The sequence below is a fragment of the Sminthopsis crassicaudata genome, chromosome 3 (assembly GCF_048593235.1).
Source record: "Sminthopsis crassicaudata isolate SCR6 chromosome 3, ASM4859323v1, whole genome shotgun sequence".
Taxonomy (NCBI): Eukaryota; Metazoa; Chordata; class Mammalia; order Dasyuromorphia; family Dasyuridae; genus Sminthopsis; species Sminthopsis crassicaudata.
Window position 1 is genome coordinate 601415253 of NC_133619.1, and position 25805 is coordinate 601441057.

Below are 25805 nucleotides of genomic sequence, written 5' to 3' on the forward strand. Positions count from 1 at the left end.
CCTCGAATATTAAACACTTAATTATCTGTGTAACCCTAGGCAAGTCACTTAACCCCAATTGCCTTAGTAAAATAAATAAAAAATAAAATAAAATATACATCTGTTAAAGGAATAAAACTTCCCCTGTCCTCAAGGAGCTTACATTGTAGGAGGAAGTTTAAAAGGTATAGAAAGAAGTAACTGCAAAATAAAGTCATAATTTCATAAGGAAGGGCACACTGATCACTAGGAAGATTGGGAAAGACCTCATGCAAAAAGTGGCATGTATAATGTAATTTTAAAAACTAGAGATTTTACAAAGTAGAGGTAAGAAGAAAGTACATCCTATGCTTAGGGGATCGTCTATACAAAGGTACTGAGGTAGGAGATAACATTTTGTTATGAGAAATAGATAACTGAACAGTTTGACTAGAATGGAAAGGATAGGAAGAGGAATAATAAGAAATAAAATCTTTATTCTGGTAGTAACATACAAAAATTACTGATTAACAATGTAGAAGTCATTTTTGAATCAATTATCAATATAAAGCCAGATCAATGACTTGTTGGTTCAAGATCAGTACCAATTAGAAGAAAGTATAAAAATGAGAAGCTATGGAATACAACTGAAGCAACCCCAACCTGTTCTAATTCAACAAGGTGTTGATTCCCCAAAGTGGAAAATGGATTAACGACATGGACACAGATCATTGGCATTTCCTAAGAAAATCAGTCATCACAATCTGGAGACCAAAGAGCATCCAGAGAGATATTTGATCACCTTGCTAAACATGAGCTATAACAGCCAAGGATGACATTGTTTTAGAATAAAAATTCCTTTTGTAAAATCTTATTTAAAAAAAAAAAAACAAGGTTAGAAAAGATTATAAGCATTCTTGCTGCATTAAACAGTGAAAAGCAGTAGAAGGAAAAATCACATTTATAGAAAGACCCAACTAAAGTAGATCACACTGAAGGTATTTAATTATGAAACTGAATAGAAGATGAATAAATAAAAAAGAATAAGAAAGATCAGTTAAAAATGTGTGTACCAAACTCTTTTTCTCTCTCTCAATGACAGTGGAGCTACCACCTTTGTATTCTAACATCACAGTCCCCAGTGTCCTGCATGAGGCAGTAGAAATGGCACTGAATGGATGTGGGGGCAGAATCATAAACGTTTTTCTAACCCAAAAAAATATTAACTAAGACAACATTGATAATTGCTAAGCTACATGACTAGTTTCTCATCTACAAAAAAATTTTATGAGAATATTCTACAAATAATCTACATGCACATCAAGGGCGTGTGATGAAGATGAGAGAAGGGAACAGAAAGGCTTTTATAAGTATTGTTCAAAACAGAACAAATCCTTCTAGTCTCACAAGTGACTGAAAGGTACAAATAGTACAAGATGCTCCCATGCTTATTGTTCATTGACTATGTAAAAGAATTGTATTTGATAGAACAAAGACTATTATGACTGAAAGGTACAAATAGTACAGAATGCTCCCATGCTTGCTGTTCATTGACTATGTAAAAGAATTGTATTTGGTAGCACAAAGACTACCTTTAAAATTCTCCTATGACAAGACATCTTCCACGCACAAGTCAAAAGTTTTCAAGTTTCCCTCAAAGATTTAACAACAGAAATAACTTCATTCAAAGACATCCTGGTTATGAATACCAAATAAGGCATGAAGCTGTTTCAGGCATTAGTCTCTGTGTTGCTGAACAAGGTACCAATTGGTAAAAGTGGTTTGTTGACCAGAAATTCTGTACACAGTTCCAGACCAAAAAGTGGGGAAAGGCTGAAATCAGTGAGATCTATGTTCATCAAAGCCACCTGTCACTGTCATGGAAGATATCCCAGATGCTGCTGTTTTGACACTGTATTGATTTCCCCAAGCCCCAGAATATTTCAGAATTCCCTAGTAAGGCCTATTATCATTGAAGAGAGTTTTACCTTACAATCTACCCTGCAAAAATCAAGTGGATGAAGAATACCAATAATCCTGACTACTAATGTGCTGTCAGATGGATATGCCATGGAGTTAGTCCATTTGTACATAAATTTTAGACAGCCACTGCAGATAGACAATGAGGTGGGTCCTAGGAGGGGGAGACTAAGATTAAACTTACCCTGTGAAATTGTGCAAGTTCCTTCTAGAAAGAAAGCCTATTGGTATTCTTTTATTGATTCTATCTGTCTATGAGTCATGAACAACAGTCTGAAAATTTAATCTTGGAAATCATTCAAAGAACAATAGAAATATACCTAGAGAATCTCAGTAGAGGCCATTACATATTCAATGAGGTATTATTGCTCAGGTGAATTGAAATAAAGAATATCATCACATGAAAAAGGGATAGACCTAAAGCAAAAGTAAGGCATAATCAATGGAAAAAACCCATACATTCGACCGGTATCCACATAATGTCAAGATCTCCAAGAACATGAGAAGTGCTAATTGTTTTATGATTTGCATGATTGGATGAAAGTACACACATAGATTTAGGCCAGGTTCTTGACTGCTGGAATCTTTTTTTGGATACTGTTATCCAGTATCTTAATTATACTTTCCTAATTCCCATCATCTGCAAATTTAATAAGCATACTATTTATCTCATAATCCAAATCACTAATGAGTACCAAGGACAAATCTCTGAAATGCTATACAAGAGATCTCCCTCCAAGTTGATATAAAACCATAATGGCTACTATTTACAAGAATTAGCCAATCAACTAATTCTGAATATACAAAACTCTATAATCATCTAACTCAATTTTATTTGTATTTTCCACAAGAATATTATGAGAGATTTTATCAAATCCTTTGCTAAAATCTAGGTAAGATAAATAGATAGACAGATATAACATTCCTCTAATTTCCCTGTCAGGTAATCCAAAGTAAAATTGAGAGGTTGGTCAACAGGACCTCTCTTAAATTATCTTTTTTTCTACAGATTTACTAACCATCCTTTTAATAAAAGGCTATAAAATTTTACCAGAAATCAAATTCACTGGTCAATAGTTTGCAGACTACATTCTCTTCCCTTTTTTGAAAATCAGGACACTTTTGCCCTTCTCTGATTTCATAACACTTCTTTAGTTCATTACATTCTTTCAAGTATTATTGCTGGGAAGGGGAATAGGATGGAGAAAAAAATCAATTTTTGTTCATTGAAGAAATAATTTAATTTTCTCAAAATATTGCAGATTTGTACAAATCACAAGTTTAACTTAATAGTGTCTCAAAAATCACATATACTAATTCTCTCAATGAATGAACCAATAAGCACTTATTAAGCACTTCCTATGTGCCACGCATTGTGCTAAATGATGAGGATACAAAGTAAGTCAAAATATAATGCCTTAAAGAGCTCTCATTCTAATGGGAGATATAACATGCTAATAACTATTTTTATTTTTTTTATTGGGTCGTTTCTAGGCCTACTCTATGATCCCATTTCATGTTTTCTTGGCAGAGATACTGGAGTGGTTTGCCATTCTTGAACTCATTTTGCAGATGAGGAAATTGAGGCAAACAGGATTAAGTAACTTTCCCAAGACCCCTTTTTACCTGATAAATGTTTACATTCCAAGGCAATCCCAATAAACTTTGGATAGAAAATTCTACCTACATCAAGTAAAAGAACTATGGAGATTAAATGTAAATCAACACATGCTATGTTCACTTCTTATTTCTGTTTTTTTGTCTCTCCTGTGTTTTTCTTCTTTTGTTCTGATTTTTCTCTCAACGTGACTCACAAAGAAATGTATATTTTTAAGTTAATATACAGAAAAATTAATAATTTTTAAATGTTTAAAAAATAGATTTTTTGCCTGACCCAGGTATATAGTTATATTTTAAAAGTGTACAAATCATTTACTGATAATAAATCATAAATTTGTGACTCCCACATTCAATTATGCAGCCTCATATAGGGCTGCAACCAACAGTTTAAGAAGCTTTGGTATAAAGGGTGGAGAGAACTAAGCCCAAGACAGAAACTTAGTGAACATTTATATTTAGTGAGAATGATTTAAATGAAGATCTAGCAACGGAGACTGAGAAATGGGCAGACAGGGAAAAGAAAATCAGGAGAGAAAACCTAAAGAGAATCCAAGAGACGAAGGAAAATCAGTATCAAAAGCTGCATAAAGGTCAAGAAGGATGAGGATTAACAAAAGACTATGAGAGATGGTCATCGATTGTAGGTGGCTTTTTCAAGTTTAGTGAAAATGGGAAGAAAACAATAGAATAATAGATAGAATCAAGTGAGGACTCTTTAAGGATAGGAGAAATGTAGTTGTGTTTGTAGGCAATATGGAATGAGCCAATAGAACAGAAGAAATGAAGATTAGAGTGGAGATAATAGAGAAGGGATGATGGGATGTGGTATCTGGTAGTGAGATGGGAACTTATTAGTGGACCACATGGGAACTTATTAAAGGCAGATTTTATTTTATTCCTTCCTTTCTTGGAATTCAATTCCCTAAGAGCCCTTTAAGTTCTTTCTTTTCTCTATCCTCTTGGGAAGAGCAATCAGACAAAATAAGATCTGAGTATTTCTACCTTCCATCAACATTTATCAGGGCTCCATCCACCTGGAGCATCAGTCCCATCTTTGAGCGTCCTTATTTTTTCCAGGATAGTTTAAAATAAAAGCAAACAAACAAAAAACACAAAATCTTTTTTGTTCTTGGATCTTCTGGCAAGTTTCAGTTTGTTCTGGGAGTTAGCATTCCTGATACTATTACAGAATTGTTTACATGTTTGTATTCCTCATCTATTACTGCCCTTTCTTCTATCTTCTGTTTACATCTTTTTAAAATCTAAATTAATCAATAAATTTTCTGTGCATCCGCATTAGTCTCTTTAGACAACTCCACTCTTTCCTCCTCATAGAATTGTATTTCTTCATATCTTTAGAATCATATTTTTGAGAGTTCTCCACCTTCGCTGGTTGAAATCTGCTAAAGAATTTTAGCCTATGGGATTCTACCCAGCCTTTCAATGAACTCTGAATCTATTCACCAAAAATTTAGGGTGCATATCAATCTCTGTGTCCCCCTTTTTTCTTTCTCCATCAGAAATCATAAAATTTGAATTTTAGAAGATTTTAGTATTCAAATTTAGGTGACACAGGGGATAGCACAATAGGCTTAGAGCCAGGAATACTTGGATTCAAATCTGGCTCTAAGATCTTAGCTGTAAGATCTTGAGCATACAGCTCTTAGTCTTAGACCTCTTAGTCTCAGTTTTCTCATATGTAAAATGAAGACAATAATAGCATCTACCTCCCAGGGTTGTTGTGAGAATCAAATGTGATTACATATGTAAAGTATTTTGCAAACACAGAATTGTTATGCTTTCATTGTTCAATTGTGTCATCTCTGATTCTTCGTGACCCTTTGTGGTTTTTTTGGCCAAGATATTGGAGTGGTTTCCCATTTCCTCCTCCAGTTCATTTGACAAGTGAGGAAACTGAGGCAAACAAGGTTAAGTAACTTACCCAAAGTCACATAGGTAGGAAGTATTTAAAGATACATCTGAATTCAGGTCCTCCTGACTCCAAGTGCAGCATTCTATCCATCACGCTACCTAGCTTTTGTTGTTGTTATCATCATCATCATCATCATCATTATTATTATTATTAAAATGGGGCAGTCTGTTCCCACAAAATTCCAATAATTTCCATCCAGCAACCAGTTTCTTCTAGTTAGTAAGACAAGGGTTTAGAACAGCAATTTCCTTTATTGCTTCTTCAACCTTTTGAAGGATAAAATGATCAAAGCCAGCTAAGAAGTTAACAACTGGTCTGCTTTTATGGCAATGCAAGAGTTTCAGCAGATATCTGGATAACTGAAGATTCTCACCACTATTACGGCATGTTTTTGAGCTTGGGATAGTGTTATATTGCCTAAAACTCACATTAATTTCCTCTTTCTAAGTGATTAAAATTTACTTTAATAACGATATCATTTCTGTTTCTGCCTCCAATCTCCCATTTTTATCCAAGCGTTCTCCACCATTCTTTCTTTCTCTGGTCCCTGAATATATGGTTTTCCTATAAATCCATATGATCATTCATATACAGGGTGTCCAGAAAGTTTTACTAGATTAAAACTACACCAAAATTTTTTGGATATCCTGTATATCCCTAGTATAAAATATCTTGTTTTCATTTATTCTTTTCATTTTAAATGAGATATACCATCCCAGATATGGGAGGTGAGGTCCAACCTGTCCCTTGGCATTAGAATCTCTAGTTCACCAGGCTTATTATCCATACATTTTGCATGAATAGTATGGATATCAGTGGTTGTAAAGTCTTATTACTGGATCCTTTTTGGAATATCACCACTTTAGTCCTTCTGGACTTTCCTGTTACTATTCTTCCTACCTTATAATTAGTGACTATCTATGATAGCTAACTTAATGTATATATATATAGTTTCTCTGTGTGTGTCTACCCCCTCCCCTATTCTCTTTTCCTCTTCTTCTCTTCTTTCTTATTCTTCCTCCTCCTTCTCTCTCTCTCCCTCTTTTCTCTCTCCCTTTCTCTGTCTTGATCTGTCTCTGTCTCTCTGTCTCTGTATTGATCTCTTTTATCTTTCTCTGTCTCTCTATCTCTCCTTTCCTTCTTAGTCCAAAATCCTTTTGACTATATTGACAAGACTCCAGGCAAATTCATTCTTACCAACCCTCATTAGGGGTACTCCATTCCTGGCCAAGAGTCCATCATCACATATATTTTAAGTAATCAATATTCTGGTAGTCAAGCACTTAGCATTTATTAAGTGCCTTCTACATACCAGACATTGTGGTAAACACTATCATAATTTAAAATAATAATTCCCATTTTCATAGAGCTATAAATTTTTTTAAAATGTTTTCCTCATAAAAATCTTATGAAGTAGATATGGAAAGTATTATGAAGTTATCCCAGTTTGCAGATGAGGAAACTGAGGTCTAGAAGAGTTCAGTGATTTGCCTTTGGTCACACAACTGGTGTCAGAACTATCCCAGATTCAGTCCCCTACATCCAAGTATGGCTTACTTTCCAGTAAACAAGGATTGTTTGTTTTCTGGACTTTGTGATCTCCACCATACCACACAGACAGTGAAAATTCTCACCTAAAGAAATCCTGGGTCTCCTCATTTCATCCAGACTGGAAGTACAAAGGTCAGGTCCCACTCTGTAAAGTATAGGAGCTTTTACCCTTCCATTTGCGCCCATTTAGAACTCCTCAGGTCCTTGGTTACTAGGGTCTCACTATTTAGTTGTCAAACTTACTATAAATTCAATCTGCTTTGCTCACTGTAGTTCTGAATTCATAAGCTCAAAAGATCTGCCAGCCTCAATTCTCTTGGTTTCAGGGTTACAGGTGGCCTCCACTACTCTCAGTGGAAATCCTCTTTTTCTAAAAAGAGGGTGAAGAGAGCTCATTAAATAAAAATTTTACCACATGGAAATTGATCTCATTTTCTGAATTCTTCCTACCAGGAGTCTCTATGTCATTTTTAATCATCTTCACAGACTTCTAAAAATGGAAGCTGAAAGGCCTCTATCAGTCAAGCACTCAATAAATATTTATTAAGCACTTCTTATGTGTCGGGCATTGTGCTAAATGCTGAAGTTTACAAAGGGGAGAAAAATACCTGCCAAAAACAAAGATTTGAGAAAGGGAACCACATCATGAAGCAGGCTGTAGCAAAATGAAAGAAAGATGGCTCATCCTTGCCACCTGCAATTCCAGCCTCCTCCAAGGACCTTTACTGACTTCTCCATCACAGATAGAGTGCTGAGCATGGAGTCCAAAAAACCTCATTCACCCTCCAACCTGGGCAAGTCACTTATCCTGTGTTTGCCTCAGTTTCCTCTTTTGTAAAATGGGGATAATACTGATGATTCCCAAATCTATCTTGCTCCAATCTCTCTACTGACTTCCAATCTCACATTTCCTATTACCTTTCAAACACTCTGAATTGGATGTCCAGAAGACTTTTTTAAGCCTACTATGTCCAAAACCAACACATTATTTTTCTCCTTAAACTCTTCTCCTACTAATCCTCACCATACCTTCCCTATTACTATAAAGAACAACATCATCCTCAGTCCCTCGAGCTCAGAACCCATCTTGGACTTCTCACTATCTTACCCACCCTCCATGTTCAAGGTATCACCAAAGCTTATCGATTTTACTTTTGCAACATTTCTCAAATACTCCTCCTTCTTTCCTCTGTTTATCTCTTTGTGTGTGTGTGTCTCTGTGTCTCTGTCTCTCTGTGTGTGTGTCTCTCTCTGTGTTTCTGTCTCTGTCTCCCTCCCCTATTCTCTTCTCTTCTTCTTTTCTCCTTTCTTCTTCTCCCTCTTTTTCTTGTCTTGATGTTTTGTCTCTGTTTCTGTATCTATCTCTTTTATCTTTCTTTGTCTTTCTGTTTCTGTTTCTCTGTGTGTCTCTCTGTCTCTCCTGTCCTGTCCTTTCCTTTCCTTTCCTTTCCTTTCCTTTCCTTTCCTTTCCTTTCCTTTCCTTTCCTTTCCTTTCCTTTCCTTTCCTTTCCTTTCCTTTCCTTTCCTTTCCTTTCCTGTCCTGTCCTGTCCTGTCCTTTCCTTTCCTTTCCTTCTTAGTCCAAAACCCTTTTGACTATATTGGCAAGGCTCCAGACAAATTCATTCTTACCAGCCCTCATTAGGGGTACTCCATCCCTGGCCAAGAATCCATCATTTCCTATCTTTCCTCTGTCACCACTCTGGTGCAAACCCCCTCATCACCTCACACCTGGACTATTGAAATCTCTTTTCACTCCAATCTACCTTCCATTCAGCCACTAAAGTGATTTTCTTAAATTACAGGCTCCACTATGCCACTCTCCTACTCAATAAACTCCAACGGCTGGAGGCCTACTACCTCCAGAATCAATTATAAAATGCTCCATTTGGCACTCAAAGTCCTTTATAGACTAGTCTCCTCTTACATTCCTAGCCTTTCTGTACCTTACTCCCCTAATCTGTGATTCTGTGACACTGGCCTCCTGATTATTCCATGTACATGATGGGAATCATCTCTCAGCTCCAGGGATTTTTTCCCTGACTGTCTCCCATCCCTGGAATGCTCTCCCTTCTCTGTCCTACCTACTGACCTCCCTAGCTTCCTTTAATACTCAACAGAAATGTATTTTCTTCAAATCTTCCTTCCCCAACTCCTATTAATCTAAGTAGCTTCCCTCTGTCAATTATTTTTAATTATCCTTTATACAGCTTGCTTTGTATATATTTGTTTATATCTTGTTTCTCTCATTAAACTGCAGACTCTGAGAGCAGGGACTGTCTTTTGCCTCTTTTTATATTACTAGCACACAGCACCATCCCTAACACTTGTTGTTGCTGTTGCTGCTGCTGCTGCTATTATTGTTGTTATTTTTGGAGTTGGATCCAATTCTTTGTGACTGCATTTAGGGTTTTCTTAACAAAGATACTGGCATAGTTTGCTACTTCCTCCTCCAGGTCATTTTGCAGATGAAGAAACTGAGGCAAAGGCAAAGTGACTTAGCCAGGGTCACATGGCTAAGAAGATAAATCTTCCTGAGTCCAGTACCAATGCTCCTTCTACTGTACCACCTAACTGCCCATGACCTATGATAGGTGCTTAATAAATATTCATTCATTGATTAATTGACTGGCTACTCTTAGGGTTATGATGAGAATCAAATGAGATAAACAATTCCAAATACTTAACACAGTGCCAGACACACAGTAAGTACTTTATAACCATTAGCTATATTTTCCAGAAGCCACTGATCTTTCCCTCATCTGCATTCCTACAACATTTATAACATCTACCACACAATCTGGTCCTTGATTATAACGAGAATCTTTTCCTAAACCTCTACTAAAGTTCTCCTGGTGCCTTATGGGAGTATGAAGGTGATTCACTTATTAAAGATTATATCAGCAAAACACAAGTTCCAACAGGTTCTACAAAGCAAAAAAATCATTGGGCATGGATTGTCTGGCCATGGACAATATATATTTCATCAGAGAATCAACACAGCTAAGTGTGGAAAGATCCGTCACCATAAGTCTGCCCACTAAGTGCTGGTGTTTTTTTAGATAACACAACCTGTAGATTTATTATTGGTGTGATAGAAAGATCACAGCAATGGGAGGCAAAGAATCTATATTTAACTCCTGATTCTGCTAGTTATTATACAAACATCGATAAGATACTTAACCCTCTGTGGGTCCCATGTGTTAAAAAATAAAATGAGGAAGCTGGCCCAGATAGCTTTTGAAATCTTTTCCAATTCTTAAATTCTAATTCATCTTACTGACCTACAGAACCATTTAATAAAGCTTGGAAAAGTTAAGATTCATTCAGCACAGCCGTAACCTTAAGCAATGAAATCACAGGCCTTTCAAAGTATTCCTTATCATAACTCCATCCCTGGCCTTCTTTCTCTTCCCACTTTTTGCCAGTCTTATTTCATACTACTCTCTTTTGTGAATTCTCCATTCCAATTAAACTGGACTGCTAGCTGTTTTCATTTGTCACAATTTGTCTCCCACCTCCACGGCTTTTCACAGGCTGTGGCCCATATCTGGAATGATCATCCTCACCTCTTTCTCTTAGAATCCCTAGTTTTTCCTTCAAAGCACGGCTCAGATGTACCTCCTTAATGAGCCCATTTCCCATGTTCATCCCTGTTAGTATTCTATCTGTTGAAATCACTTTCTGTTACCTTGGATATTAAAAATTCAGTTTCTAATCTATATACATATTATATCTCTCAGTGGAATGTAATGTCTTTCAGGGAGAACATTTTTTCACTTTTTTTTTTTTTTTTTTTTTTTTGTAACCCAGTGCCTACCTTAAAAAAGTACATAAGGTACTTAAGCTGATGAGGCTTAAGAAATGTTTATTGAATTAAATTGAATTGCCCAACCCCTTCCTCTTTCCCCCATTTTGCAGATGAGGAAATTTGGGCTAGAAAGAGAAAATAATTTGCCCAAGATCCCATGTCAAGTTACTGCCTGAGCTGAGTCTCCTGGATTGCAGCAATGGAGGTTAAATGACTTGCTCAGGATCACACAGCTAATAAGTGTTTGAGGCTAGATTTGATCCTTGTGACTCCAGAGCAGGTGTTCTATATTCATTGTGTCACCTAGCTGCCCCCCTATAAAATCTTCTTAAACCCCAAAGCCAGCAAGTTTCTTATCCCAATTTTCCAGTCTCATTTCCTACCCATAGATACATTACCCAGGTCTATTCCAGTCATACTAGCTGTCAGATGTCCCAGGAACACAGCATTTGGTCTTCCACCTTTCTGCTTGTGCACAGATGGGCCCCCAAATCTGGAATATAGTCCCTCCTCTCCTTTCCCCCTTCCTCCTAAAATCTCAGTATAGTGATATGTATATCTGTACACATCTTGTATGGCATTAAACTTCTCTGGGGCAGGGCCATTTTATTTTTGTCTATGTATCTCTAGAACAGAGGACAGCACCTGCATAGAAGAGGTGCTTATTAAATATTATACTGAACTGAATTGAAGACCCAACTAACCTATAAAATCTATTAGAGGCTACAGGAGCCATGTCTTATACTTCTGAATGCCCTGAAGTTCATGGCATAAATTACCATTGCCTAGACAAGGGAGGAAGAGACAGAAAATTGAGCAGAACCCAATGAGATAAGGGCAGAGAAAGAAGAAGACTAAATAATCAACCAGTGTTTACTGAGTACTAATATATAGAATGCCCTAAGAGATACGAGGTCTTATACAATGCCTTCCATTCTGCTGATGACAATGTCTTATGGCATGAGGCATCCTGGACAATGTGGACCAATGGCTCTTTGGGCTTGTTTGTTTTCTGATTTCCATCTCTGTAAGAAACACTGGAGTCAGCAGGGTAGCCTAGCTGTGGAGTGGAAGCTTTGCTACTGTCGGTACTGAGGAGGAAGATGGGGGAAACTGAGGGCCCTTGGGGGCAGAGAGCTCAAACTGTCTCCTGAGATTCCTGACCTCATAGTTCACAGACCCCAAACGGCACAGGTCCAATCCCTCCGTGAAAGAGAGGGATTGCCAAATAAAGAGACGCAGGCACCTCCTCCACCACCTCTGCCAGACTTGTGGCTGTGACTCCTTCCCCTGTAGTTCACAAGGCAACAGCTTTAACACCTGCCATCCACAATTATTCTAAGGCCCTAGTCTAGGAAATGTGCTTCCCTCATCTTTCCCTGTCCATCCTCACCAATGTTAGGGTGCAGACAGATTAGCCCCAGTCCATATATCAGTCTAACTCAAGGCCTAGAAAAACCTGGTTGATCCTTCCCTGTTAGGATTACTAAGTGAGAACTGAGGTTGTCTGGACAGTGACAAGGTGAGAATTCAGGTTTTCTGGACAATTACAAGGTGAGAACTCAGGTTGACTTGATAGAGGGGGCAAGCTCATTGGCTGGGGTGGTTCTTCCCAGAAGCCCTTGCATTATCCCACGCCCATTCTCTGGGAGGATAAAAAGAGACAGCACTGGGCGCAGAGGGCAGATCGGCCTGGAGAAGGATAAGAGCTGGAGGAGATTCAGAGCCAGGATTCAAGAAGAAAGACTCTCTGCATTACAGAATCAGATGGGTGCCAACGAGTCATATTCGCCTTGTCCATCAGAGAGAGACAGAAAAAGAGAAAGACCTCAAAATAAAGGAGAAGATCTAAGAAACATCTGACACTGAAAGAGCATGGATAATAAGAAGACTGTTAAAGAACTTTAAAACCAGCAGGAATCATTGGACTTCCTCACACAAGATGAGACTAATGGACAATGGACTTATGGACATTTATAAATTTTCAATTTATGATTATGTTACATACTTCTAGCATGTGTTATGTTACTATGATTACTATATGCTTATGTAATTTATGTAATTATCTGTAATATTGATGGATTTATGTTTCAAGGTCATTTATGTAATTATCTGTAATACTTCCCATATTGATGGATTTATGTTTCAAGGTCATGACTGTCCTATGTTCTAAATCAAAAGAAAGGGGGAGATGTTAGGATTACTAAGTGAGAACTGAGGTTGTCTGGACAGTGACAAGGTGAGAATTCAGGTTTTCTGGACAATTACAAGGTGAGAACTCAGGTTGACTTGATAGAGGGGGCAAGCTCATTGGCTGGGGTGGTTCTTCCCAGAAGCCCTTGCGTTATCCCACGCCCATTCTCTGGGAGAATAAAAGAGAGGACTCTCAGAGAAAGAAGAAGACTCTCTGCATTACATCAGGCCTGACGGGGCTCTCTGCAGGAAGGGAAGTCACTTCTAAGGACAAGAGTTAACAGCAACTGCCTGGAGACAATGGTTCACTACAGGAAGAAGAATCTGTCTTAAAGATTTGAGTAGACACAGCAGATCTCTTCCCAGAGAGCGATCCGGCAGCTTCTGGAGACGACAGCTCGCTACACTTCCCATTCCAGCATTATCAGACTGACCCCAGGCCAACAAACACATAGCAATAGAGTCCCCACCTCCCAAACCAAAGTCTCATAGAAGCTGATGATGGTAGCCCTTATCCTATAATAGATGCCCTAAATGAGACAGACTCTCCCAAACCCAGAATGAGGAGGTTAATTCCCAATGCAGATTGACCCAAGGGACCCCTAGCCCAGATTAACTAGGGACCTCCCAACACATTTTGGGAGCCTCTGGATCCAAAACAAACCTCAGCTCCATGAAGGTCCCAAAAGCTGAATTCTAAGGGTCCCAGAGAAAGAATATTTCCCCTCCCCATCACAGGCTCTTCATATAGAGATCAAGGAAAAAAGAACTTTTAGCAAGGGAGGAGACTGAGTTTGACCAAAGGACATGGGTTTGATACTCTAACCAGACTATGACCATCACTTTCTTCCACTATAAACTGGATGAGCCCTAAGATCTCTTGACAGTACAAACACTCTATGATTCTGGGATCTTTCTCCCATCATGGTTGTCACCATAAGGTGGGGTTCTGCTCTAGGACCTATAGATCTGAGACCAAACAGGAATCTGGGAGCCTGGAATGCTGAGATTTATTTCCAGCTTCTAGAGTAACTGTCAAGTACTAATGAGCAAGCCCCAGGTCAAATTAAATACCTGGTCTATTTGAGTCTAAGCAAGCTGTAAAATATGCAGAGATGGGTGTCTTTTCTCTACCGGGGCAGAAGAGAGGATGTTTTTCTTTGTAAGAGAGCAGAAGATTCTAGCCCTATTCCCCAGAATACTGAAATTCAGTATTCAGTTCCAATTTCATTCAATATGACAAGAGCAGCCTGTTTCCCCCAATTTCGCAGGAAGCTTGAAATGGACACTAAAGCACTCAATCAATATTTACGGATCTCCTACTGTGTGCTCAGTACTAAGGGAGATATAAACTTAATGACTGTCCTCAAGTAGCTTTGCTATTCTATAAAGGAGATGACTTAGGAAAATATAGCAATCCCTTCCACATCACGACTTTCCCCATGATTTTGATATTTCTCAAGTTGGCATAAGAAATTAAGAATTTTAGAAGAGTTTTGCGGAAGCCACAGACGACACAGAAGAAGTTTAGAAACTCAAAAATACATAAAATATATGTATAGTATTGCATAATATCAACATATTTTATCTTTTAATACCATAATAATTCAGACTTCTTTTCTGGTATGAAAGGAGAGCCAAAAAATTTTATGAGGATTTTCCAGATTGTAAGGGCACCGCATCTCTGAGCCCCAAATGTGGGAAAGGATAACGGTACAACTAATAATACCTTTTTTCTATGTGATGGAAGGGCAAGGGAAGAAGAGATTTTGTAAACCTGTTGTGGCTCTCCCCTCTTTCCCAGAACTAAGGTTATAGAGACCAACAGAAGGTTAGAGACCACAGGTTGGTTAAGAATGAAGATTATGGAGGATACCCCCCCATACAAAGGAATGTCCCCTCTCACAATATCCCTGGAGGGTTTCCTACCTAACAAAGTTCAAGAGAGAAAGGAGCATGGACTATAAGATATTGTTGCCTACAGTGGGAGAACTATGGCCATAGGAGGTAGGGTGAGTTTTGGGACTCAAGAGCCCAAATGCTCCAACTCTATATATACTGAAAATACATACCACATGTTCACATAGGAAAACAAAGGCTCATTCACACAGAGTAATTCACCCATACACCATCCACAGCAGCAACATTAAAAGGGACCTTCCAGGTCAGATTTATAGATGAGGAAAATGAGACTCAATAAGGCGTCATCATTCCCAGGATTACAAAAGGTTATATATGGCAAAGCCAGAATCCTAACTAACATCCTTTGATATTCCCTCCTGCCTCCCCATGCACACATTCACATCCCCTTCAAAAGGAGGATCCCAAGAGAATTTGAATTCAAATAGAGCTCAGCCACTTATTAGGTACATAATCCAGGAAGTAACTTAACCTGGACCTCACAGGTTGGTTCCTGTCACTGCCTTTCTCAAAGAAGTTTCAAAGGTTCTAAGATAAAGTATCTGGGGCCATATTTGAACTCAGATCTTCCTGAATCCAGACCCAGCACTCTGACCACTGTGCCATTTAGTTGCCTCAATCTCCTTAAAGGGACTCTCTGCTTCCGTGAATTTCTATCTCCAGTACTTAGTACAATGTTTACACATTGTAAGCATTTCAATAAATGCCTTATCTATCTGACTTTCTATCTATTCATATCTATCTGTCCCTATCTGTATCTATCTGACTCTATTTCTCTGACTCTCTCTAACTCTAATCTCTATCTATATGTATCTATCCATCTGACTCTATTATCTATCATTTATCTATCTCTATTTATCTGTATCAATCCATCTGACCCTATGTCTATCTTTCTGACTCTATCCTCTATCATTCTGTATCTATCTATCTGAATCTTTCTGACTCATTCTCTCTGACTCTATCTCTCTAACTCTATCTGACTCTAACATCTAGCTATCTCAATGTATCTATCTGACAGTATCATTTATCTATCTTTATTTATCTGACTCTATGTCTATCTTTCTGACTATCACCTATCTGACTATCTATTTGTATCTATCTGACTCTATTTGACTTTATCATCTATCATCTCTATCTGTATCTATCTAAATCTGACTGTCTCTCTGACTCTATCTCTCTAATTCTACCTGACTCTAACATTTATCTATTTCTATGTATCTATCTATCTTTCTGATTCTATTTCTCTATCTGACTCTATTTTCCATCCAGCCATTTTATCTATCTACCAATTTGTCTACTACCTATTTAACTAGCTAGCTACCCATCTATCAATCTATTTATCCATCGATCGGTGCTTTTCCTGTGTATATCTACCTATCCATTATCCATCTAATTTTGTCTTCTACCCCATGCCTTTGAATCGGCTGTCCTTCATGCCTTTCTGGAATGTACTACTTGCTCCCCAACAACACCCCCCCCTTACCTTTGCCTAACAGAAACCCTCAAGCTGTGAGTGCCCTTCCTACCAGAAATTAATTTGTATTGACATAGTGTAGGCTTATCTGTGTATATGCTGCTGCTTCCACTCCTACACAATAAAATATAAACTTCTTTGCCTTCCTGGCTTCAGCATCTTGTAGAATGGATGAACTAAATGAAAATGTGGAATGGTAGGATAGGTCCAGATGGCCTTTAAGGTCCCTTCCAGGTCTAAGTGAAAAATCCTCCCTTCAGAGTCTTGGAAACAAGGCCCCAGCAGAACTAGACAGACTGTGTTTGGGGAGGAAGACTTTTCTCAGAAGGAAGCTCTCTCAAACACCAGGATTTCTGCTCATCCTTCCTCCCTGGAGGTTCTGAGCCCAGAGACCACCTAGCTATTTCATTCCCCCAATATTCTCCAAGCTCAGACTTGTCCAGCCACATTCCTCAGCTAATCTCTTATATCTGGCAGCCCCTGTTACCTGAGCAACCATCATACTGTTCCACAACTTGAAGGGGAAGGTATATCACCATCCAGCTGGTTGGGGGGTGGGGAGAATGAACCTACCCCTTAGGCAGCAGGTGTTTGGGGATGGGAAGGTGTTTCCCTAGTTGATGGGTATCCTGTATATCTGTATCCCTGTAAGAAAGTATACCTATATAAGTCTCTGAATATGTCTTATGTCTTATTTGTTTAACATATGTATGAAGTGCCTTGAACAAAGTAGGCCCTCTAAGTATCTGCTGAATTTAATTATGTACATATGGATGTGTTTATAGGTATGTCAGCTCATTAGAATTTCTTCATGGATGAATCCTTATCTCCAAAGACTGTTTATGTCTGAGTGTAGATGTGAGAGTATCCGATTATGTGTTATGTGTATGTCAGTATGAATGATTGAAATGAATAAATGAGTGAAATCATGAATGAAAAAAACATTTTATTAATATAGACAAAAGTAAAATAATCCCTCATCTCCAAGAGCTTACATTCAAACCAAGAAGAACATGAGTATATTTGTAAGGATATACAGATTATATGGAAAAAAGGGGGCAGCGAGGTGTCACAGTGGACAGAGCACCAACCCTGAATTTGGGAGAAACTGAATTCAAATCTGACCTCAGACAAATTGTAGCTGTATGACCCTGGGCAAGTCATTTAACCCTGGTTTCCTCCCAGAGGAGGAGGAAGAAGAGGAAGAGAAGGAGAAGAGAAAAGAGGAATGTTTGCCTCAGTTTCCCCATCTGTAAAGTGTGTTGGAGAAGGAAATGGCAAGCTGCTCCAATATCTTTGCCAAGAAAACACTAAATAGGGTCACAAAGAGTCAAACATTACTGAAATTACTAAACAATAACAGCAAAAATGACATCTATCTCTTAGGTGTTGTGAGGATCAAATAAGATCATGGTAAAGGGCTTAACACAGTCCCTGGCACACAGTAGGTTCTACATAAATGTTATCTGTCATTATCATTATTTGAACGCCAGTATTTGGGGGTCTACCTTCATCTAAGAGATGAAAGGGGGTGCAGAGTCCAGATTCCCTCAGCACCTCCAACTGAATATACTCTGGGTGCCAGAATTTCCAGTTGGAGCTTTTTTATGAGGGTTAATTGTCAAAGAAGGAGGCAGTTAGGTGACTCCATGGATAGGCCTGAAGTCTGGAAGCTCTGAGTTCAAACCTAGCCTCAGATACTTTCTAATTGTGTGATTCTGGGCAAATCATATGATGTCAGTTAGCCTAGATCTATTGGAGACAAACTACTCCAGTATCTTTGCCAGGAAAACCACGGGAAGCACAGGCACGGTATGGTCCATGGCATCAGGAAGAGTCAGACATGACTTAAAGACTGAACAACCACAACAAATTTATGGCAAAGTCCCATTCACCCCAAGCTAGTTACCATTCTCCCCCCTTTCACTGACTCTCCAGCTGAAAGTGATCACTCCCTCCTCAAATTTCTCCAGCTCAAAACTGTGCATTTATCTAAGACTCTTTCATATCATGTTCCTTGTGTGTGTGTCTGTCCTTATAAGACTGCAAGATACTTGAAGGCAGAATCTTTGCTTCTTCCTCTCATGAGAGGGCCCTGAAGAGAGCAGAAGATTAATTAATGTTTGCTGAATAAAGAAATAAAGAGGCGTGTTCACGCACCAGGGAGGGCTGGCAGGGCCTGGTGCTGGGCCGGCTCCGAGCTGACTGCTGTAGCTGCAGAGGAGTAGGAGGGGGAAAGGGGGCAGAACCTGGCAGAGGGGGCTCCCCCTGGGAGCTGGCAATGAGACTGGGGCCTATGCCAGCTGCCTCTGCAGCAGACACCACATTGTTTTTCTGGAGACCCTAAGCAAACAGTGTTCTCCTGTTCTCTTGTGTAAGGAGATTTTCTTTGTCAGGAGTTTTTTTCATTTGGTTTTTAAATAGAACTTTCAAGTTCCCAATAACATCCTAAGAGAAACATCCAACAGCCCTGGGTCCAGGTCTGACCTCTGTCTTACCCTGTCCCAATCTCACTCCTCCCAATAACCCCCAAGTCTTTGCTCTTAGGGAATGTCTTAGATTCAGCAAAGATAGACCTAACATAGGGTCTGGGTGCTACAAAGATATATTAGAAAGAGTGGCCACTTCCCTAACCTGATCCTAGCACTGACCCTAATCTCCAAACTTGACCCTGATCCCAGACCAGGAGCTGACCCTCCAGCTACTCCACCTGCCTCTGTCCACTCAACCCAGACTTGAAGGGGAAAGTATTCTGACTCAGTGTCCTCCGTGGCCCAGGCCCAGAAAGCCCAGCAGCTACAAGTCAGGAGAGCAGCAGCCAGAGCCCTGAATAATTAATGAGCAATTAATTCACCCACAGGGCTGGCAGCCATGTGCCAGTTTCCTAGACACCCCCTCCCAGGCTCACTGGGGCTTTAGCCTGGCAGGAATATCTACACTGGAGAATAGCCAAGGACCAGGGTTTCTTCTCACCAACAGGGTGGGGAAAGGGTATGATGGGGCAGGGAGAGAAAAACAGGCTGACCCCAGAGATTCTGGGTAGCTGGATTCCATTTTCCAGAAGGCCAAGAGGAAGATCCACTGCCTTTAAGTTAGATTTTGGAAGAACTTCCAAGCAAAAGGATGCTAAGAGGAATAAACTGTCCAAAGACCCACAGATTTCATCATTAGGTGAGTCTAAATGAGATGGAAACCTAACCTTCTCAGCCTCCTCCCAGCCCCAGTAAAGAAATCCAAATCACTAAAGAGACCTCACTCAGTGCAAATATTCAACATGAGGTGGACCCACCACTATGACAGAAATACAGTGTCGGGTAGAAGTCCTGGCAGCATAGTTCAGTGAAATTCAATGTGATAGAATGTGAATTCCTTGAGGGCAGGGAGCAGATCTATTTTTTATCTTTGCACTCACAGCTGCCTAGCATATCATAGGTATTTAATAAATCCTTGCAGAATTGAATTCTACAAATATTAAGTAGCTTACCCTGCTCTAGGTCAAAGATTTTTAACCTTGGTCCAGTGGACTTTTAAAGTATTTTAATAACCATATTTCAATGTAAGTGGTTTCCTTTGTGATCCTACAGATTTCATTTCATGCATTTAATAACATTATTCTGAGAAAAGGTCTATGGGCTTCACCTTTGGCATTTGGTTCATCGGCTTAACATAGCCTACCCAAAGAGTCTGTAACATAAAAAAGGTTAAGAAGTTATGATCTAGGCAACAGGGAAGAAACAGAAATGCAGGAAAGCAGAGTTCTATGCAATGATCAGTGAATCAACAAGCATTTTATTAAGCCAAGTCATACAGCTTTTATTAAGGCCCTATTTTGTGCTGAGCATTGTGCTAGGCACTTGAGTAAAGAAAAGACCAAAAAAGAAAAGAAGGAAGAGAGAAAGGGAAGGAAGAAAGAGAAGAGGAAGGGAAAGGGAAAAAATTAAAGGGAAGGGGAAGGAAAGAGGGAGAGAAGGAAGGAAAAAAGAAAATCCATCCCCACAGGAAACTTACATTCTATTTAGTATCTTATATTTCTACTGTTTTAAGGTTTGCAAAGCACTTTCCTCATAACAATCCGATCAAGCAAAAAGTGTAATTTAATTCACCTTCAACAGTTATCCTCCTCTTTACAGAAGAGGAAACTGAGGTGGGGAAGGTTCTCATCCAAGGTCTCACAGCTGAGAAGTGTCAAAACTCAGGCCCCAAAGTCAGATACAATGGGCTCTCCCTATCTTAAATACCAGATGGCAACGTCCTCCCTCGCGCTGCCCTTTGTCCCTGCCCAGACCCTCTATTCCCACGAGGTCTCAATGCTTCTGCAGCCCTGGAGTGCTTCAGTATTCAGCTTAGTGCCAAAGGCCCCATGTCGAGTGGCCAGGGTAGCATTTACAGCAGCCCTAGGCAGTACAGAGCAGAAGCAGCGAGGGCAGGAGCGCAGAGAAATAAAAAGATGCTATGGGAGAAATGCCTTGACCCAGAGGTACAGATGTGAAAGGCAGAAGGACAGAGCCGTGGGGAGGACCAGGGCAGGGCAGGCCTGAGCCCTGGATGGAGGTGAAGGCCAGGATGGACAGAAAACCCCATTGCCCGCCCCCTCCCATCCAGGCCAGGCCTCTGACCTCCATGCCCCTCCCGATCTCTCCCCATCTCTCCCCACCCCCCTCTTCCAGCCCAGTAACTCTCCAAGGGCACTGGGAGAAGACTACGGGGGAGGGGGAGAGCGCTGAGCACATTGTTCAGGTATTTATATCCAAAGGAGGTCTGATCTCGTTAGCAGAGGGATGAATGATTGTGCTGAAAAGCCTTTCTACAATCCAAACACATCATGGGGGCCCCCAGCAGAGAGGGAAGAAAAGCAGAGACAAAGCAAGCCAGGTGGAAGGCTTGTTGGGGATCACCAGCTCCTGCTTTTAGGGTCACAGGGCCGGAGTGACACAGCAAACAGGAGAGTGGTCAAACCAAGTCGGAAAGTGGCCACTCGATTACCTAGTCTGATCTTCAGGCCTATAATAAGACGGGGGCTAGAAGGGCTTCTCCAGGCACAAAAACTTTCTCTGCTGATAATAACAGTTCCCATTTTACAAGTCCTTAATGGTTCATAAAGCACTTCATGGAAATTACCATTTGAGCTTCACAACTAACACGAAGTAGGAGCTATTGTTATCCCCATTTTATAGATGAGGAAACTGAGGTATAAAGAGATTAAGGATTACAGAGCTAATAACTGGAACCCAGACTTCCCATATTCCTATTCACTGCACTCAGCTGCCTCTTAGGCCTACTGCCACCTAAGATCCCTAAACATTCCCCCATGCAAGGATTAATGAAGCCCAAACATGCTTAGTTTCTGAGATGAGGCAGGACTGGGCAGGTTTAGGACATTAGAGATGGGGGCTGAACCTAAGGCTTCTGCCTCCAAGTTCAGCACTCTGTCCACCCTTCCTCTCTCTTACAGCTTTGACCCGTGGCAGAGCACTCCAAAAACTCATATTGGTCTGATCAGCCACGTTGGACACACTGTAACTCAACTCAGACAAAGTGATGTCATTTTGGACCTCTTCCGAGAACAAAGAATACCCACCAACCAACCAACCTTGACTAAATTCTGTTCTTGGCAGGCAAGTTTGGGGTGTGGGGTGAAAGAGATTCTCCAAAGATCAATACAAGTAGTGAGCATCAGAGCTGGGATTCAAATTCATGTCTTCTCAAGATCAAGAACAAGTTTTTGTTCTTCCAGTGCCAGGAGAAATAGGATGAAAGTTTGACCATAAGTGGTGAAAAAAGACTCCATGAATATAGCTATTGCCTGCACTGTTTGAAGGAAGGCATTTTCTGCCCATTTTCCTTCCCCAGTTTCCTCCAACTCTGTGATAGAAAATACAAGAGAAAAACAAAAAGGAAAAAACACTTTCGTCCTGTTTCTCCTGGCATTGGAAGAATAAAAACTTGTTCTTGCTCTTGAGAAGACTTGAATTTGAATCTCAGCTCTTATGCTACTTGTACAGTCAAGTCCTACCTTGGATACTTACTAGAGACTGGGCAAGTCATTTAACCTCACAGACTCAGTTGCCTCATCTGTAAAATTGGAATAATAATAGCACCTATTACCCAGAATTATTTTGAGGATATAAGGAGACTATATTTGTATAATATTTTATAAATTTTAAGGCACTACATAAGTTCTAGCTATTATTATTAAATCACTTAGCTTCCCTGGGATTCAATTTCCCTATCTATAAAATTCAGAGGTTGAACTCGATGGCCCTTACATCTGTGATCCTGGTGTCCCAACCCAAACTCATGGCAAACACAACTTCCCTCCCCCATTTCTTCATACCTCAAGTCAGAAAGGGTAGGTATCAGTGCCCCGATACTCGTGGTATGGACCCACCAATATTTCCTACTTAAGTCCCAAATGTATCACCCAATCGCTACCCTTCCTCCAGAGCTGCCTCTACTGCACCCTCACAAAGAAATAGTGCAAGATCCAGCATGTCAAGCCCTGGGTTCCAATCCCATCGCAGCTGAGTGAATTGCAAATTATTAGCCTCTAAAGCTCCAACAAAAAGCCTCACTTGTAAAATAGATCAAATGAAACCTGAACTACCAAACTCACTGGAGTGCTGTGAGAAAAGCACATTATAAATTATAAAGGGTCACAGAAATGAGAGCTGGTATTATCATTCCCTTTAAACCAGCTTCTCTACTCACTTTCCCCATTGGCACACCATCAATAACACCACCATTTTCCCATTCTTTTTCTCAAACTTCAGAGTCATCTGTGCCTTCTCCCTCTGCTTCATCCCCCAGATCTAATCTGTCATCAAGTCCTGTGGAGTCCTCCTTGGCAAAATCTCCCAGATTCACCCTCCCTCTGCATTCCTACCGGCAGCCATGTCACCACCTGGATTACTGGACTGGTGTCCAGGTTTTCTCTGTACTAAGCCATCCTGAAATACTCTGCCAGATCCATCCTCCACTACTCTTATCTCATTACCCTCTTCTTCAAGAATCATCAGTAATTCTGCTTTTTGTTGTAGGCATTTAGTTGTATTTGATTCTTTGTGACCTCATTTGGAGTTTTCTTGGCAGAAATACTGGACTGGTTTGCCATTTCCTTTTTCAGTTCATTGTACACATGAGGAAACTGAGAAAAAACAGGGTGAAGTGTCTTGCCCAGGGTCACACAGCCAGTAAGTGTCTGAGGCCAGATTGGAACTCAGGAAGAGGAATCATTCTGACTCCATGGCACCACCTAGCTGTCCAATGTCCACTCAATCAAATAAAAATGCCTGTGTCTGAAATCTTATCATACCATTCATCTCCCCCTGCAACCACCCCTATAGCACCCTTATCCAGCTTCATTACTCTTCTGAATCCATTTTCTCCAATCAGTCTGGCATTGCTCAAATACCACCTCTTGCTACCTGGGAGACCACAGCCAAATCATTCAATTTCTTTGAGATTTAGTCTTCTTATCTAAAAAGTGAGAGGATTGGACAAGATGGCCTTAAGGTCCCATCTAGTTTTAGGTCCATGATCTATAGCTTAAATAAAAGGGTTAAAGAGTGAGCAGATAATATGAAATCAATCCAAGAAAGCTTCCTGGAAAAAGTGAGGTCTGAGCTATATTTTAAAAGTGGAAAGAAGCATGGGTTGGCAAAGAAGGACATTTCGGGTGGGGGTTATCACTAAGACCCATGATTTATAGTTTAAATAAAAGGGTTAAAGAGTAAACTAAATAATATGAAATCAATCCAAGAAAGCTTTCTGGGAAAAGTGAGGTCTGAGCTGTATTTTAAAAGTGGGAAGAGGCATGGGTTGGCAAAGAAGGATATTTCAGGAGGGGCTTATCACTAAGAATTGTCATAGGGGCAGCTAGAGGGACAGTGAATAGTGAGGAGTGAGGAGGACCTGAGTTCAAATTTGTCCTCCGACACTTGACTGTAGCTTCACTAGCTCTGTAACCCTGGGCAAGTTATTTAGCTCCTCCAAAATAATAATAATTATTATTATGTTTCATTTACTGCCACCACCATTTGAGGCTACACAGATCTATAAAATGAGGGGATTATACTAAATGGTCACTAATTCTATGATCCTATTCCCCCATGCCCACGCACCCCAAAGTGATTCAGATCAAGGGACTAGTCTGGTGAGATGCTACACATGCTACACATTTAATTGCTAAAATATCTTCCTTCCAAAGCCCTTCCTTCGAAACTATATCAAGGTCAATGTTCCCATTGTTCTAACCTACACATAGTTACTTCTTTACTGGTGACTCGCTCACCCCTTTCCCTATGGTCCATATTTAGGTACGTGGTTTATAGATGCCCAGTGAGCATATCCAGAAACTGAGGTCACCTGATATTTCTTGGAGAATTCAGAGCTGCAAAGAGTATTAAGATCCCTTGGGGACAAGAAGAATGGAAGGCTGGGAGATGATAGGGGAACAGAAAAGGGATTTAGGACCACAGAAGTATAGAATACTAGAACTGGAAGGAAGCTTAGCATAAAAAAGATATCCACCCAGGATCACCTAATCCAATTCCTCCCTTAACAGAGGAAATCAAGGCCCAAAGAAATATGACTTCAGCAATGTCACAGAGTGATCCAGGACTCAGACTCTAGTCCAAGACTCTTTCCACTATGTGAAAGACCACACCCGGTTACCTGAGTACTGCCCCCTACACACACACCCACATACATAAAAACTGTTCTAGTATACATACAATCCAACACACATAAACACAGGAACACAATACAGGGCTCTCAGGAAGCAGAGCTGAGGTACACAAATACTGAGAACTATTCCCAGCTGCTGCCCTTTCCCTGCTCCATCTGTTGGGAGGAGGGGGAGGGGGCATTTACGGAGACTGGGATGAGACCCTCAACAGTTCAGTTAACACAGATGCTGTTACAGATGCTCAGTTAACTGCCAAGCCCATTTGGGGAAGGGGCAGTGAAACATAAAAAGAAACCCCTTCCCTCAGTCAAGAGACTTAGGACAGTGGGCAGAGCCCAAAACTCACAATTTAGCTCCATCCTGGTCTCATCCTTCTTTTATCCTTGGGTCATGGACACCTCTCTTAGAAAGGGAAGGGAATGGGCAAGGAAGGGATATGGGGAGGAAGGGAGGGAACCATATAGTGGGATCACTGAGGAATGAGGAAATCAAAGGGATACTCTTTTACCTCCCCCAGGTTCTGTTGAACATCTCACTAATGCTCACAGCACTGGAACAAGTGGGGAAGACTGAATGATAGGGCCCAGCTTTCAATGGTGTTTTTTTGGTTGATGTTGTTGTTTTTTGAAACAAAGCTTTCTGTGTCTTCCCCACTCCGCTCTGCATTACCCAGGATGCTGG

The 25805-nt window shown here is 40.2% G+C and overlaps 1 protein-coding gene across 4 annotated transcripts in view; it reads right to left on the reverse strand.

Annotated features, from left to right (window-relative positions):
• PTPRU (protein tyrosine phosphatase receptor type U) overlaps positions 1-25805 on the reverse strand; it is a gene marked incomplete at its 3' end in the record, with an annotated part of 63975 nt that overhangs the window by 33460 nt on the left and 4710 nt on the right. The window contains 1 exon segment of one of the 4 annotated variants that reach the window (XM_074305544.1): positions 7286-7465. 4 annotated transcript variants of the gene reach the window in all.